General features: G+C 40.0%; 1 protein-coding gene across 7 annotated transcripts in view; it reads left to right on the top strand.

Moving 5' to 3' along the window:
• The first annotated feature begins 13,231 nt into the window (after window positions 1-13,231).
• CCDC171 (coiled-coil domain containing 171) overlaps window positions 13,232-16,792 on the top strand; it is a 496,773-nt gene continuing 493,212 nt past the window's right edge. For 3 of the 7 annotated variants that reach the window (XM_027863034.1, XM_027863036.1, XM_027863038.1), the window contains exon 1: window positions 13,235-13,370. The gene's annotated coding sequence lies outside the window, so the exon portion shown is untranslated. Of the gene's footprint in view, window positions 13,371-16,792 lie in introns of all 7 variants that reach the window. The other 4 variants (XM_027863035.1, XM_027863037.1, XR_003569147.1 and 1 more) reach the window with 3 other exon arrangements.

Below are 16,792 nucleotides of genomic sequence, written 5' to 3'. Positions count from 1 at the left end.
TTGGGCTTCTGGCTGACTTTCTTGTGAAGTTCTGGAGTGAAAATAATCACTTATTAAATTTTTTCATTGGATTTCTTGATCCTTATTTGGTTCATTGTAAATTTCAGGGTTTTACTTCAGTTCATATGTTGGAGACATATGGTCTGCCTCTCATTCAGGGAGCCATCTTAGCTGGAAGTCATCAGGTGGGATTTATACCATGAATGCAAAGTTGGTTGAATATCAGGAAAATTATAATCATATTAATAACAAAATAGATATCACATCATTATATGAATGAATACAGAAAAGTATTTCAGAAAATATTGTTCCTGTAAAAAAAAAAACACTGAAAAGCATAGGAATAAATTTACCTGTTATTTGTAAATAGTATGTATCAAAAACCAAGAGCTGGCATTCAGTTTCTAAAAATACAGAAATAATAGATTCTTGGAAATAGAGGGAGTTCAACCAAGAAGGATCTCTGAGAATATATTTACTATACTTCCTTCCCTGGTTTCTGGATTTTCTTACCTATGTTTTAATGTACAATCCCTCCCCTGCCCCATTATGGCTTTGTTTTTGTTTTTGTTTTTTTTTTCCTTAAAAATAACACGCCCTTCAAAAGCTATATTCTAGTCACGGGTCTGAATGAATCAAGTCTCACTTATAGAAATAAAGTCAAATTTACTCTCTTGCATTAGGATATTGCTTTCATAGGAAGCAGTGATGAAAACACCCAACTATGTTCCTAACATGCTTGGTTTCTTGCTCCAAACTTCATAATGCAGTACTATTTGTGCCCATAGAAATCACTAGGAGTAGGTAAGAGCCATCCATCTTGATAATTCTCAGTTAATTCTGTCATCCCTTGTGTCCACCATTAGAATATAAACTCCTTGAGAATAGGAATTGTTTCATTCTTTTTATTTGTATCTCATAGCACCTAGCAAAATGCCTGGAAAATAGTAAATGCTTAAGAAATTCTTGTTGAAAAAAAAATAGATCTAATTAGGTACCCTAGACAATGAAGTATTATCAAAACATTTTTACAGCAAGTTTCTCTGATAAAGGCCTAATTTCTCAAATATATACTAAGTATAGAACTGAGTCAATTTATAAAAATAAGAGCCATTCCCCAATTGATAAATGGTCAAAGGATATAAAAAGGCAGTTTTCAGAACAGGGAATCAAAGCTATCTATAGTCATATGAAAAAATGCTCTGAATTACTATTGATTACAGAAATGCAAATTAAAATAACTCTGAGGGACCACCTCAAAGCTGTCAGAAATGACAAATGCTGAAGGGGCTGAGGGAAAAATGGGTAAGCTAATGAATTACTGGTGGAGTAGTGAACTGGTCCAACCATTCTGGAGAACAATTTGGATTTATGCCCAAAGGGCTATAAACTGGGCATATCCTTTGACCCAGCAATACCACTACTAGGTCTGTACCCCCAAAGAGATCAAAGGAAAAGGAAAAGGACTTATAAGTATAGCAGCTCTTTTTGTGGTGGCAAAGAATTGGAAATCAAGGGAATGCTTGTCAATTGGGGAATGGGCTGAACAAGCTGTGGCAAATGATTGTGATGGAGTACTATTATGCTGTGGGAAATGATGAGTGGGGTGGTTTCAGAAAAAAACATGGCAAGACCTATAGGAACTGATGCAAAATGAAGTGAGAAAAACCAGGATATCACTGTGCAGGGTAACAGCAATGCTGTAATGATGATCAACTGTGAAAGACTTGGCTATTCTGATCCAAGACAGTTCCAAAGGACTCATAATGAAAAAATTCTATCCACTTTCAGAGAGAGAACTGATGAGCCCCGAGTGCAAATGGAAACATAATGTTCTCACTTTCTTCATTTTTCTTGTTTTTTTTTCTAATATGGCTAATATAGAAATCTGTTTTGCATGATTTCCACATATAATTGATATTATATCACTTGCCTTCTTTTTTTCATTTTTTTATTAATTTATTTTGATTTATCAACAATCACTTCCATATACTTTTCAGTTTAAAATTTTTCTCCCCCTTCCTCCCCACCACCCTCCCCAAGATAGCACACAATCTGATATAGGCTATACATATACATTCCTATTAAACATATTTTCACATTAGTGATGTTGCAAGAATTAGAACTAATAGGAAGAACCACCAGCAAGAGGAAAAAAAAACTCAACAGAAGAGAAAAAAATAGCAAATAGTGTGCTTTGATCTGCATTCAAATTCCATTTGGATGTGGATAGCATTTTCCATCACAAGGCCTTTGGAGATGTCTTAGATCCTTGTATTGCTGAGAAGGGTTACGTCTATCAATATTAGTCATCGAACAACGTGGCTGTTACTGTGTATGACGTTCTCTTAGTTCTCCTCACTTCACTCAGCAGCAGACCATACAAGTCTTTCCAGGTTTTTCTGAAGTCTGTCTGCTCATCATTTCTTATAGCACAATAGTATTCCATTACATTCATATACCACAACTTGTTCAGCCATTCCTCAGTTGATGAGCATCCTCTCAATTTCAAATTCTTTGCCACCACAAAAAAAGCTGCTATAAATATTTTTGTACATTTGGGTCCTTTTCCCATTTGTATGATCTCTTTGGGATATAGCCCTAGAAGTGGTATTGCTGGGTCAAAGGGTATGCACATTTTTATAGTCCTTTGGGCATAGTTCCAAATTGCTCTCCAAAATGGTTGGATCATTTCACAACTCCACCAACAATGCTAGTGTTCCAATTTGCCCACATCTTCTCCAGCATTTATCATTTTCTTGTTTCGTCATCTTGGCCAATCTGATAGGTGTGATGTGGTACCTCAGAATTGTTTTGATTTGCATTTCTCTAACCAATAGTGATTTAGAGCATTTTTTCATATGACTACAGATGGTTTTAATTTCTTCGTCTGAGAACTGCCTGTTCATATACTTTGACCATTTATCAATTGGGGAATATTGCTTGCCTTCTTAGTGAATGGTGAGGGAGTGTAAGGGAGGGAAATGAAGGGAGGGAGATAACCTGAAAATCAAAATTTAAAAAGAAAAGAATGTTAAAAATAAATAAATAATAAATTAAAATGTTAAATGGAAATGCTTATTGATTGACACCTAACCTTTTGATTGATAGCTGACCTTTCTTTGTTTTATCAGATCTATAAATAGGTAGCTGCCTTAGTACCTCCCAGCAAAGAGTCTCCAACTATCACTAATCATTTCTTCTTTCTCTCACCCTTCTTAAATATTTCACTTGGCAGTCAGTACCTGTGAGTTCCCATTTCCATTCTTAATAAAATAAGCAGTTGCTTCCTCCTCAGAGCATCCTGTTCCCTCCTCTTTGTAGACTTCTGGGTCACATAACCAATATAAGGGAGGACTAGGACTTTTTTTCAATCTCGACTTACTCTTAAATACTTCCCCTTTGTAAAATACTCCAATTTGTTTCTTAGATCCAAGTGTTCAGTGGTTCTTTTTTCATTCCTTTCTCCCTTGTGTGACATTTTTTCTGACCTCCTACCCCCTGCCTAAGTGTGCATTCATCTCTACCTCTTCAGATACTTTTTCTTCTTGATTTTCACAATAGAAACCGTGTGTGTGTGTGTGTGTGTGTGTATGTGGGTGTGTGTGAGAGAGAGGAGAGACAGAGAAAGAGAGAGAGGAGAGAGAGAGAGACAGAGAAAGAGAGAGAGGAGAGTGAGAGAGAGAGAGAGAGAGAGAGAGAGAGAGAGAGAGTGAGTTAGTTTTAATGGGAGAAAAACATTGTCCCAGATAACCAAGAGAGCAGAAAAGTGTACTTGAACCCCTTTAACTTCTCTTGGAGAAGGGATACCAACTTGTATTTTAAGTATAGATAGCAATTATTTAACTGTGCCAGAATAGTAAGAGACTCAGTGCAGATCACTAAAAATTCTCCCTGTTCATACTTTATTGGAAGTGAGCTCCTCAGTCTATGACTTAGCTCCCCTAGAGGTTGCTATGGAAGCACCAAAGTTGTCACTCTCCACACTTGCAACTGAAATTGTATATATCTGTGTTCTCCTCCATGACAATATGGACTCCTTGAGAGCATTTTCTGTTTGTATACTTCGCACATAGAATAATGCTTTGTCGACATAGGCACTTAAATTCTTTCTTATTCATTCATTCATTCATTCATTCATTCATTCATTCATTCATCCATTCACTGAGAGGTTAATGACTTGCCCAGGATCACACAGCCAGTATGTGACCCTAAGAGGACTTTCTGGCTTAGTTCAAGGCCAGCTGTCTATCTGTGTTTTCTTTTGCGACGGAGCTAATATGGAAATAAGTTTTGCATGACTGCACATGTATAATCTATATCAAATTGCTTGCTTTCACAGGGAGGGGGGAGAGGAGAGACGGAGGGAAAGAATTTAGAACTCAAATTTTTAAAAAACCAACATTAAAAATTTTTTACATGTAATTGAGAAAAAAAATAAAATAAGAAAGACTTAAAAATAAAAGAATGACCGTTTGGACCCAGGCCAGCAGAAGCACCCTCTAGAGACTCTGCCAAAGCTTAAGTTGGCTGCTGAGGACTAAGGATAATTTTGCATTTCTCTTTGTTTCATGGGTTGCTATGGAAAAAGGTTTCTCACCAAGCATCCAGCCTATTGGGAATGGGTATTTTTCTACTTAACTAGGTTGGTTCTATGAAAAATAGACATAGTCTGCTGCCAGGCCATACTCAAAGCCTTTCCAATATGTTAGAAAACTTCTGGTCTATTGGTATAGCCTTTGAGAACCAAAGGTCACCTCCAGTCTAGTAGGACATTTCCTAAAATTGTAATGATACAGAGAAGGTTAAGATGGCTTACATGAAATGCAGATGTATAAATTTAGAAGTTTCTTGTATTTTTAGAAATATATGATTAATACATATACATATAATTGAAGGTTTGTAAACATGCTCAGTGCACTTAATTGATGTGTTCTTTACACGGAAGATACAAGCTTGCTTCTAGAAAGGCATGATGACATGTAATGGAAATGCTCTGCTCCTTGATTTGGAGCATGCACAGATTTTCAATAACTGATTCTGGTGTGCTAACCAAGAGATGGTCTTTTGATTGGTTGATTTGATTGGAACTGGGGTGCATTTAAAAAGCAGTAACCATCCAAAGTGAGATTGGTCCTCATTCCTGCTTGGCTGTGCTCAAGTGAGGAGCAAAAGACTGAGCCCATGGTGAGGAAAGATTTTAGGATTTCATATTCCAACAGGGCATGTGGCCTGTGAGTGCATGTTGATTCTCTTTCAGTTGTGTATGTCTATCCTTTCCTACTTTTAGATGAAAGAGACTAGACAACCTGCCTGACTTAGCTTAGCAGTAGCAGAGATGCAGACTCATTCATTTGAAAGTGACTTTGGTATGACAAATGCTGTAGTTTATAGAAATTATATGAGTACCAGTGTAAGATTCAGGCTCTTCATCTGCCATCCCTCATTCTAACTATGTTTCTGCTCATACAAGGCCTTGATGATATCTTATATATAAAAAAAAATTTTTTACAGCAAGTATCTCTGATAAAGGTCTCATTTCTCAAATATATAAAGAACTGAGTCAAATTTATAAGAATGTAAGTCATTCCCCAATTGAGAAATGATCAAAGGATATGAACAGTTGGTTTTCAAAGAAATCAAAGCTCTCTATAGTCATGTGAAAAAATGCTCTAAATGACTATTGATTAGAGAAATGAAAATTAAAACAACCCTGAGGTACCACCTCATACCTATCAGATTGACTAATGTGACAGAAAAGGAAAATGACAAATGTTGCAGGGGATGTGAAAAAATTGGGACACAAATGTATTGTTGGTGGAGTTGTAAACTGATCCAACTATTCTAGAGAGCAATTTAGGGCTATATACCTTTTGACTCAGCAGTATCATTAGTAGGTCTGTAGCAAGACAGAGTAGTAGTAGCTGCCCCACTGGGGCTTAACTGGCCAGTTCCAGTTGGGCAATGTTGCTCCTTCCTTCCTTCTTTCCTCTCCCTCCTCTCCCTCTATCCATATAGGGAATCATTCCTTATCTGTGGGTGCTCTGCCCAAAGTTATATAAATTTTGATCACTGAAACCTCACAATCTTTGGGTTTACAGGGTAGATTTCTTTTTTTTTTCTCTTCCCTACTTATTTATTCTATCATTTTGAAAAAAAACCACGCCTTAAACCCAAATCACTCTGGCTCTCACTTATTGGCCAACAATAGGTACCAGCCCAAGCCTTACTGGGTCACTGTTTGGGTTTTGATGGCTCAGAGTTGAGTGTAAATAACGATTGTTTCTGTTTTGGTCAGAAACCCTGAGGATCTTCCCCTCCTAGATTGATTTTTTTTTTTTTTATTAGATAAAAGAGGCCATTTTTTGCATCATTTCTTACCTAGCCTTAATCACTGAATGGGTGTTGCCTCAGACAAACTGAGACCTGGGAAAGACCTTAGCTTAAAAAGGCTTAGGTCCCCCAATGCATTCAGAGCCACCTCCAGTCCTCCTGATCTATATCTGATGACTCTGGAGGAGAGGAGGTTGTGAGGTTGGTCACTTTGCACCTGCCTCACTTAAACTCACTTGCAAGTCAAGACATCACCTTTCTGAGGTCATTGGTTCTAACAACAAACAACAACAACAAACACCACTGCTAGGTCTGTACCCTAAAGAGATCAAAGAAAAAGGGAAAAGATCTATACATGCAAAAATATTTATAGCAGTTCTTTTTTGCATGGCAAAAAACAGGGAATTGAAAGGATGCCCATCAATTGGGGAATGGCGTTTTTTTTTTTAAGTGGAATCCTGATACGAAGAATTTCATTCTTTTCATTGCAGTTAAATATTCCACAATATGTAAAATTAGAGCAGCATAAATCATTAAGAGATTCAGTTATAACTTCATATCAATATATGCAAATGGAAAGGAAAATATGATCATGTACCCATATAATTCACATACATATTTATATATGCATGAGATATTTAGAATAGCTATAGAGGTATCTGTGTTGGAGGAGGACTAGGTAGTATGTAGCTGCAATATTGCTTCTATGGGTTTTACTCAGTTTTCTGTAGGGTTAGAGTACTAGATTTGGAGTCAAAAGACATGGGTTCAAATTCCAACTTGGACAAAACACACTTTTGGCCCTCTTGCTCTTTATGAATTAAGAGGTTTGAGTCTGATGGTCTCAACCAGTACTACTTCTATGATCCTTCCGAAGAAAATAATCTCCCGTATATATTCAAACAAGTAGAGATTCATTTAGGTTAACAAGCTGGAGGCAGTATAGTCTGGGGGAAGAGGCCTGGATCTGGATTCATAGGACCCGAGTTCAAATTTATGTTCAGCTACTTAGTACCTGTGTGATCTATGAGTTTCTCTGTTGGCCTAAGTTTCCTCTTCTGTAAGAGAGATGACCACATGATCTCTAACATCCATTCGAGCTCTGAGTCCTATGGTTCCCTTTTAAAATATTGCCTCGGGATCCACCGCTAGACCCATTTACCCTGAGTTCATCGAAGACAGAAGTTCCCAAACATACCAGGACAATCATTGTAGCACTTTTTGTGGTAGTAAAGAACCAGAAAATAAAGTCTGGATTCATTGATCGGAGAATGGCCAAATTATAATTGACAAATGTAATAGAATGTTATTGTACCATAAGAATTGTTGAAAATGAGGAATTCAGATAGATGTGGGAGTGACATAAAAATTGTCCAAAGATGTATTGATAGGTATTACTGCCAATCGTACTTATCAACATGAAGAAACAGTTTAATAACTGGTTAATTAGACCAATTTATTAAACTGGTCCATACTCTCAGTATAGACCCAGCCTACTGGGTCCTGAGTAGCCATTTTGAGCTTCCTTAGGTAGGTTTTAATTACATCAGCAGGATGAATACCATGGAAATTTTAGAGAGGGTAAAAGAGGCAGGTAAAGATTTGCACATCAAAAACAGGTAACAGAAGGGGAAGATCTGCATCAGGTAAAATTATGCATTACTCAGTGATGGATAAAGTCAGTCATGGATAAAACTAGAGAATCTGTAGACTAACCATTAAAACAAGAACTATATCTATTTAGTTACTTGACATGCTTATCCTAAGCAAATAAAGGTAATAAAGAGAGTCGGTTATTTTCTTATCACTAATTAACCGCTAGTGCTCAACTTTGATGTCAGTTAAATTTTTCAAGCTCCAGATACTTATGTTACTATCTTAGGGAAATGGCGGTCATAAAGCTGAAACAGAAAAATTCTCTTACCACAGTTGTCTTATATGAATTTATGCAAAATGGAATAAGCAGATCCAGAAAAACAAATATATCGAATGATTTTAAAAATATAAATGGAAATAACAAATGAAACTGAAAATTATATAATTATGACTAATTTTGGTTCCATAGAAGAGACAAGAAAATGCACCTCCTTTCACTGAAGAGGTGGAGAACTATAGCATGAAATGTTGCATGCTTATGTTATTACACTGTTGATGTGTGGTTTGGTTTCATTAAACATTATTATTATGATTAAACATAGTAAGGGTTGAACCACAGGGAGCATGCATGATTCTGGGTTCCCCAGGTAACTTTTAGGGACATTTGTGGCTCAGCACTGAAAGACTTGTAAACTGAACAAGTTTACAGGTATTCCTTCAAAAGTTCAGGCTGTAGTGTTGATGGAAAGGAAGGGACATTCTGAAATGGACTACTGACCAGGTGTAGAGATTCAGAGTAAGGGAGGAGTCAGATGCTTTGGAAGAGCCGGGATGACTGAGAGAATGATTAGGTAATTAAGACAGAAATTGTAGTCCTAGCTTCTGGAGCTGGAAGGAAATTTAGGGACTATTAAGTAATCACCTCCTCTGCTTATTTTACATAGAAAGAAGAGTAGCCCCTTGGTGGTAAGTGATTTTTTCAAGGTCACATAGGTAGTAAATAGCCTAGAAGGCTTTGAACTCTGGTCCTAAAGAATCTAAATAAATCCAGTGTTATTGCCACTACTTTCCTCACCGCAACAACTGTTTTGTTTGTTAGTTGTGGTGGTGGATTTGTTTCAGACTTGCTGATTTTGAAATCATATTTGAACCTTTCAGGTTGAAAAATCTACAAGGCAATTGAAATTTGGAACTCAGGGGAGAAATCAAGGTTGGTGACGAAGAAGTCATAAAATACCAGAGTGAATGTAGTCTCTAATGTATAGTATAGAGAGAAGTGACAGGAGTGTGAGAACAGAACCTTAGTGAACAGGAGTAGGAAGGGCCTGCAGAGAGAGGATGCAAAGACTAGTAAGAAATATCAAGGACAAAGGTCAGCTATATACAGTGCTTCAAAAACCTCGTGGAAAATATGGAGAAATGGCTCAATTGGATTTGGCAGTTAGCTACAAAGAGAAAGGATCATCTGTGACCCCTCTAGAGCTGATTATTCAGATTTAATGGTGCTCTAAATAAGAATTGGGAAAGTTGGGGAATAAGGCTATCAAGGAAGACAGAAATTTCTGGAAGGTCACATTAGTAAATAATATATATTTAGCATTATTTTGTTTCAAATCTTTTTTTTCTATTTTTAAACATTTTCCTCCATGGTATCTATCTCAAAGGAGAATCATCCTTTTATTTTATAAGCTGCCCTAAAAGTTTTATTTTTGCTATAACTATTTTAATTTTTCTTCACATTACAAAATCCAGAATATATTTCTTGTGTTTTATCTTTAATTCACATGGAAAAGAGGATCTAAAGCAGATACAGGGTAGAAAAAATACCATGCCTCAGTCTTCCATGTTCTTTCCTTCTCCTTTAAGAAAGCACCATGCTGGATGCTTTTGTCTGAAATTACCCTGCAGGTGATTCAAAAGAAAACTGGGAGAGCCTGCAATCTAAGAACAGCTTTTAAGCTTGTAGGCTCATAATTATCTGAAAGACAAGTATTATCAACAGTCAACCTATGCCTCCAATAATACAAACTTTTCATTTGAAACTTCAAAAGCATAGATAAAATTTCAGTGTATGCACAATGACAAAAGCTCTTCTGAAAAAAAAATCTGTTTTATAGTGGTAATTACATTCAATGGCCTTTGAATAGACTAGCTTAATGATTTCTTACAAAAAACTTTTTGGATTAAATAAAAAAAATCAGATTCCTGCTTATCATAATTCTTACATATAGTAGGCTCAGGAAAAATATTTGTTGCTTTTTTCATAGTCTCTGAGTCTTCTTTTTAAACTTATTTTCTCTAGGATAAAATAGAAACTCCTTTGTTTAGCTTTTCAAGCTTTTCACAACCTGGTCCTAGACTTATCAGGCCACCTTCATTGGACATTAACACCCCCCCCCCCCCATGGCTATCCACCAAATTGGCCTTCTTTCTATTCCTCCCAGCACTTTATCTCTGACTTTGAATTGGAATTTGAGTGGCCTGGAATGCACTCCCTTTTCCCTTTTGTTTCATAAAATCCCTCTCTTCCTTCTAGAAGCCGTCCTTGTCACTCTCTACTTGGAGTCTTTCCTGATCCCCACAACAGCTAATGCCCCTCTCTCCCAAGTTACCTTGTATTTATCTTTATATTGTGTATATTTATACAATAACTGGTGTCTTGCTCTCTCTTTCCCCTCCTCCTCTCACTTAAAACGTAAATTCCTTTAGAACAAAGATGGTTTCATTGTGGTTATCTCCGGAGCCTAGCACAATTCAGGAGACCCATATTCAGACTCCAACTCTTACACTTTCTAGCTCTTTGAACTTTCTGTCTCAGTTTATCTGTAAAGTGGGCACTAATGTGCCTCCTAGGGTTGTTGTGAGGAAATAGTTTGTTAGTCTTCAAACACTACAGACACGGGAGCAGTCACATTCTTTTTTTTATCTTCATCTCCATGAGGCAACACGAAGCTATTTTTTCCCCTAACTGTAATATAGGTGAATGAGATTTCAAAAGTTTTGTTTTGTTTTTGAATTTGATATTGAGAACAAATTATTTAAGATCTTCCAGCTACCAAAATAATGCAGGTTTTGGTCTCTTGGACTTCATCTGCAATTCAATACTTTAAGGACTACTGGCATTCCTCAGGTGGGGAAGTCACCTGAGCTTAGGAGTTCTATTGAATATAATCAACATAATAACAACACTTTGAATTTAACACCTAGGGGGTGGAGATGGTTAAATTGCCCACCAACTTCCTGACTATCACTTATTGTTCCCCCTCCATTACCCCTATCAGCTTTCCCCTACAGAAGAACAAAAGAGGTTTTGAATTTGTTTGGAGACCTGTTGCATATCTTCCTCGTTTTGAAAAATGTTTGTGGAAGGGCAGTTTGTGGGTAATATTTCTATTCCAAGAAGCACCTTTTACTTGGATCACTTACTTCCAATGGTTGTTATTAAAGTTTATAAAGAAAAATAATCCTTCACAGTCTTCTCTTTGCTTGAGGTTGGAAAGCACATAGAAGGCTGGGGAAGGGAAGGCAAGGGAGGGAGAAAGAATAGAAATTTAAGGTAGAGGTTGTGGGGTGAATTAGGAAAGGGAATGGAGGGGAGAGGAATGGAAAGGGCACTTGATCCTTTCATTCAAGATGCATTTTTCATCTCCTGTGCTTATTGCTGTTAGGCACTAAGGGAGACACAAAGTTTAGATGTAAAAACTGCCCTCCATTAGAGAACAGGACACAAAGATTGCTATATTTTGATGCATTAGAAAGGTTCAAAATGAAGTGCAATTTGACTTCCAAGGTGGGGAAGGTGTTACTGACAAGGGGGAGTGGAAGGTCACAGAATCATAAATCGAGGCATGAACGGAACCTTAGTGGCCCTGCGGAGGGGATGGCATTCTAGTTGGCCCTTTACAAAGTGGGTAAGAATTCAACACATTCCCGATGGAAGGAGAGCTTCGGAGGTACTTGGGGAATAAAGGCAGGGAGGCTGGAAGACATAAGTGGGAAGATATCTGTCCTCTGTTTGACATTCGAAGCCCTTTACCACCTGGCCACTTCCTACCTCTGCGGTCTAATTACACCTTAATACTCCACCCCCCATACTGTACCGATCCAGGGGCACTCATCTCCAGACTCCCGGGCGTTTTCAATGGTTGTCCCCTACGCCTGCGATGCTCTCCCTCCTCGCTTCCTTCAAATCCCAGCTAAAATCCCACCTGAAGGGAGAAACCTGACCCCCCCCTTATTGATAATGCCTTCCATTTGTTGTCTCCAATATATCACATATAACTTAGTTGTCTGCACCCCGTCGCTCCGTTAGATTGTAAGCCCCTTTCGAGCAGATTTTTGCCTTTCTTTGTATCCTTATCACTTAGCACAGTGCCAGGTACGTGGGAGACGTTTAATAAATGCTTATTGACTGTTGAAATGGCAAGGAGTACCTGCAAGAGTGGATAAGGGGGCTGCTAGGTGGCAGTAGATAGAGCTCCGGCCTTGGAATCCGGAGGACCTGAGTTCAAATACGCCTTCAGACACTTGAAACTTACTAGCTGCGTGACCCTGGGCAAGTCACTTAACCCCGATTGCCTCAGCAAAAAGAAAAAAAAAATGAGTGGATAAAGTCGGAAAGGCAAGGGAACCCTACATCATTGAGAGATGTGAACTGACTTATGTGTTATCTCAACTAGACTAGACTCAGGGAGCTATTGATATTTGAGCTCATTGATGACCGAACAATAACTAGGGCCGGGGACGGGGTGGCCGGAATGGAACTTAAAGCCTACGGAAAGATCTCTGATCAAGGAGGAAAGTGAGGCGAAGTTTTTCACTCTGTCCACCCACATTCAAACTTTCGGGGCCTGCCCTCTCTTCCCAGTCCGAGCAGGTGCGTGGGAAGGCGGAGGCGCCTCGCGAGCGCGGGGCCGGGGCACCGAGGCCGCTGCGCGCAGGCGCAAGCGCAGCTTCGACAGCTTTCCGCCTTCCTCCCCGGAGGCCGCGCTTCCCTCCCGGTCTCCCGGTCTTCCAATCAGAGCCTCGCATTCCGTGCGCACGTATCCTAGAGATGGGGAGGCTGGGGACGGGGCGCGGGGGGAAGGAGCGGGGAGAGGCGGGGCTGGGGGAGGACAGGGAGGGAGCCCAGCCTCTCTCCACCGACCGGAAGTGGCCGTTGTAAACTTCTCCTCCCTTGGGCCCAGCCCCTTAGCCTGACTCCTTTCTCTTTCTGATCCCGCGGTCCTAGAAGCCGCCGAGTTCCGTCCGCCCCCAGCCCCCAACGCTGCACCCCTCCCCCCCACCCCGCCCTCACCCCAGCAAAGTGTTTCTACTACGCCCTCCACCCATCTCTCTATGCCGGGGGCCAGCTGGGCTAGGTGGTTCGGTTTAGTTTGGAGGTTAGGCCCTTCGGGACTGCAGCCTGAGGACATCTGTGGGGGCGGCTGACACCTGCTGAGGTAACGGGTGGGGAAGGGGAGGGGGCTGCTGGAGTCGGCGAAGAAGCCCGGGGGAGGGAGGGGGCGAGGCTGGGGAGTAGGAGGAGCATCTTCTGGTGCGGGGAGGTGGGGGCGCCTTGGATTTGGTGGAGTTGGGGCGGGTGGGCTCCTCTCCTTTTTCATCTCTCTATTTTCTAAATATTTTAACTTTTTGGAAAATTGGTCCTAGGTTTTCCTTAGAGGAAATAAGAGACAGGGATAAAGAAAGTCTCAGGACAGTTTCCCCAAGATTGTTCAATTTCTGCAGGCAGAAATAGCTTTTCTTTTCTTTTCTTTTCTTTTTTTTCTTTCTTTTCTTTCTTTTCTCTCTTTTCTCTCCTTTTTTGTGCCTACAGTCATCTTTCGGTGACACAATCTATTGGCTGGACGAATGAGACTAGTCTGAGCGAGGTACCTCAGTTACTGTTGCGGTGTTATTGTTCACTTTGTAACTTAGCGTTTAGTCTTAGTAACACTCCGCAACGTTGCCAGAGCTGGGTGAGAATGGCAGACATTCCAGATAAAAGGCAGGAGAAGCAGCTCTCACAGTCTAGGGCTTCCTCACTCGCTGCCTCTGAGGTGGGGAAATTGCTTTGTCAACTTTAAATTGCCGTATAAGGGTCAGTTACTGTTGTTATAGTGTTAAAATGACGATGGACCGGAAATCAGAACTGGGTTCTGGTTTCAATCCTGTGTGATTTGGGGCAAGTATTTTAGCCTCTGTGGGTCTCTCTTTGCAAACAGACCAATTTCCTTAGTCAGAAACTGAGTTTGAGTCAGAAAACCAGTTCCTCAGTCAGAAACTGAGAACCTGAGGTTCCCAAAGTGGGCAATACAGTCCCCCCCCCTTCCCAACGTTGGGGGGGGGCCCCAAGCATCGGTAGTAATTTCCTGTGCATGGGGGTGGGGCAATGGCATTGAATAAAAATAAGGGGGTGGTGGAAGCATAAGGAAAGAAGAGAAAATAAGAAAATTTTGAAAAACCATTCCTATGTGTTTCATTTATTGTCTGACACTTAAATTAGTAGTGATTACATTATTTTCTAAATAAACACATAAAATGCAAGTTATAAGGGATCAGTGGTCAAGTCCAGAGACAGGTCTTAACAAGCAAGTGTTGGCAATCAAGTGTGTCCTGCACTGAGTGGAATCCAGCCAGCATGCATAGGCAGGAATATGTGCATGTAATGAATTGCATGTACTGTATGGTTACATGATGCTTTCGTCATCAAAATTTCAATGCAGGGAAAAACCCACAAATTTACAATAAATTATTAAATTTAAAATGTGTCATTTAAAAAACATTTTATATTTTTTTGAAATGATGCATATTTTTAAAAAGGCCATTAAAAGGTTAAAGAAAGTACATTTCCAGGGGGGTGCTGAGTAATTTTTTTAAGGGAGTGGGGGCAGCCAGGTGACATAATGGGAGACCTGAGTTCAAATCTGGCCTCAGACACTCTGCAATTAGTAGCTGTGTGACCCTGGGCAAGTCACTTAACCCCATTGCCTAGCCCAAGAAAGCGGGGGTGGGGGGGGGTGGTAGGCCAAATAAGTTTGGGAACCTCAGGTTTACAGTGTAGATCTACAGGTCATCTAGTACAACTCTCATCCCCTGCCCCCTATATGATTGAGAAAACCTAGGCTCAGAGAGGTGAATTGATTTGTCCAAGGTCACACAGATAGCAAATAGCTACACCAAGATATTAGGTCTTCTGCTTTCCAAACCAGTCAATCTATAAGTATTTATTAAGTGCCTACTATATGCCATTCACACACTAAGAATTCACATACAAAGAATGAAATATTTCCTACTCCCAAGGACCTGCTTACTCCCTTTTAATTAAGAAGAAAACAAGTATATAAAGAATAAATATAAATAGAATGGCAACAAAGTAGTTGAAAACAAGGTTGTATAGGAAGGAGGACCCCATCAGTTGGGAGGATCGGGAAAGGCTTCGGGTGTTTCAGCAGTGTCTTCAAAGAGAAAAGGAATTCTAAGAGATAAAGATGATGAGGAAGTGCATAGTGTACAAAGCCAGTTTGGGTAGGTGGCGGATTACAGTAGGTACAGTGATGCTGGAAAGATAGGTTGGGACCAGGTTTTGACGAGCCCCTTGGTCCTTAAGTCAATAAGGGTTGACTTGTGGTAGATTTCTCCTTCAGTGACCGTACCCTCTGATGGGGGAGACCGCAAGTAAACAAATAAGTATGAACAAGATCCACACGGGGCAAATAGGAAATAACTAACAGGGAAGGCATTAAAATTAAGAAGAGTTGGGAAATACTTCTAGTAGAAGATCGGATTTTAGTTGGAACTTGAAAGAAGCCTGGAGAGATGAAGAAGGAAACCATTCTAGGCAGAGGGGAACAGTCAGAGAAAATGCCTGGAGTTGAAATTTAGTGTCTTGTTTGTGAAACAGTGAAATAGCAAAGAGGCCAGTGTCACTGAATCAAAAGGTATGTGGCAGATAGTAAGGTTCTAGAAGACTAAGAAGTTGAGGGAAAGGTAGGTTATGAAGGGCTTTGAATGCCAAATATCCTGGAGATAATAGGGAACCACTTGAGTTTAGAGAAGAAGGGTTACATGGTTGGACTTGTGTTTTAGGAAAATCACTTCCATGGCTGAATGGAGGATAGATTGAGTGGGGAGAGACTTGAAGCAAGCAGACCAGCTATTAGGCTATTGCAGTAGTCTAGTCTTGAGGTGATAGAGGGCCTCCGTCAGAGTGGTGGCAGTATCAGGAAAGAAGGGGTTGTATTGGAGAGATGTTGAAAAGGTGAAATTGACAGGCCTTGGGAAGAGATTAAATATGGGGAGGTTAGAGAGAGCGAGGAGTCAAGGATATCTCCTAGGACTGGGAGGATGGTATTGCCCTCTGTTGTAATGGGAATGTTAGGAGGTGGGGGGAGGGTTTGGGGGAAAGATAATGAGTATAGTTTGGACATGTTGATTTTCAGATAGCTACTACACATTCAGTTTGAGATGTCTGAAAGGCAGTTGGGGCTGAGACTGGGGTGGGGGAGTTCAGCAGAGTGGTTAGGTAGATTTGAGAATCATCAGCATTGAGATGATAATTAAATCCATGGGAGCAGATGAGATCACAGAGTGAAGAATAGAGAGGGAGAAGAATGTCCAGTATGGAGCCCTGTTAAACATCTAGGGTTTAGGGCATGACGGAGGAGCCAGCAAAGTAGACTGAGAAGGAGCAGTTTGATAGGTAGGAGTAGTGAATGGTGCCCTGAGAGCCTGGGAAGAAGAAAGTATGAAGGAGAGGAGAAGGTGATCAGTGGTGTCAAAGGCTGCAGAGAGGTCAAGAAGGATCACCTTTGAGAAAAGGCCATTAGATTAGGCAAGTAAGAGATCTTTGGTAAAGAGCAGTTTCAGTTGAATAATGAGGTCT

Source organism: Vombatus ursinus, unplaced genomic scaffold (genome assembly GCF_900497805.2).
Source record: "Vombatus ursinus unplaced genomic scaffold, bare-nosed wombat genome assembly UNPS02014770.1, whole genome shotgun sequence".
Lineage (NCBI taxonomy): Eukaryota > Metazoa > Chordata > Mammalia > Diprotodontia > Vombatidae > Vombatus > Vombatus ursinus.
Note: the sequence above shows the minus strand (reverse complement) of the source record. Positions and strands in the feature narration are given on the sequence as shown.